The sequence below is a fragment of the Solanum pennellii genome, chromosome 7 (assembly GCF_001406875.1).
Source record: "Solanum pennellii chromosome 7, SPENNV200".
Lineage (NCBI taxonomy): Eukaryota > Viridiplantae > Streptophyta > Magnoliopsida > Solanales > Solanaceae > Solanum > Solanum pennellii.
The window spans coordinates 62,428,468-62,429,457 of record NC_028643.1 but is presented as its reverse complement, the minus strand read 5'-3'; positions in this window follow the sequence as shown (position 1 = coordinate 62,429,457).

The following is a 990-nucleotide window of genomic DNA, read 5'->3' as shown; positions in this document are numbered from 1 at the left end:
TATATATATATATATATATATATATATATATATACAAGTACTTAGCCCAAATGGCAACTCAAGTCTTTAAACAATATTTGAAATAATAATGTGACAACTGAACTACTAAATGTCTATGAAGTCTCTAAAAACAAATGAGATGGATGTTGGGACAAACCTCACAACATCCTAATGCATTAAACCGGAAAACAAATGAAATGAGCCCTCTGAAATGCAAGGAGGCTCACCACTGACTCTGGAGTGCTAAACTGGATCAATGGTGCGCTGGATGCCGATCCTCGTTATCTGCGTCAGCATCATAATACGATGTAAAGCAACTGGCATCAGTACATTGAACATACGAGTATGCGAGTTGGAATGCTAAACAACAAAAGCTAGAAAGATTCTCAAGGAAACAGAAGAACTTACCTGGCTCAACTCAACTCAACATAACTGATTGTTTCAAGATAAAGCAATTAAAAAAAACAAGTGCAATATAAAGAAGGGAAAAGGGTCTGATATACCCGTCAACTTTGTCATCTAGAGCTGATATACCCTTTGTTATGAAAGTGGCTCATATATACCCCTACTTATAAACAAATGACTCACATATACCCTTTTCCTCTAATGGAAATGAAAAAAAAAGTCTAATTTTTTATAATTTTTTCTAAAAAATATGATCTCATATGAGTAAATTTAATCCTTGTAAAAAAAAATTTTTGACTTTTTTTAATTTCAATGACTAATTTAGAATTATTATTTTGATAATCAAATTTATTTATGTTTCACGAATATTTTTGTAAAACTTGTTGTAGATGACAAAAAAATCTTCTTCGAATACAAAAATCAAATTACAATATAGACAAAAAAATAGTTTAAATTTTTTTTCTTGAAACTAAGGAATGAAAGAAAAAAAATAAGAATAAGAAACTCAAATAATTATAATAAAAGAAGTCAAAAAATAATTTATGTATGAAAATATTTTAATATATATATATATATATATATATA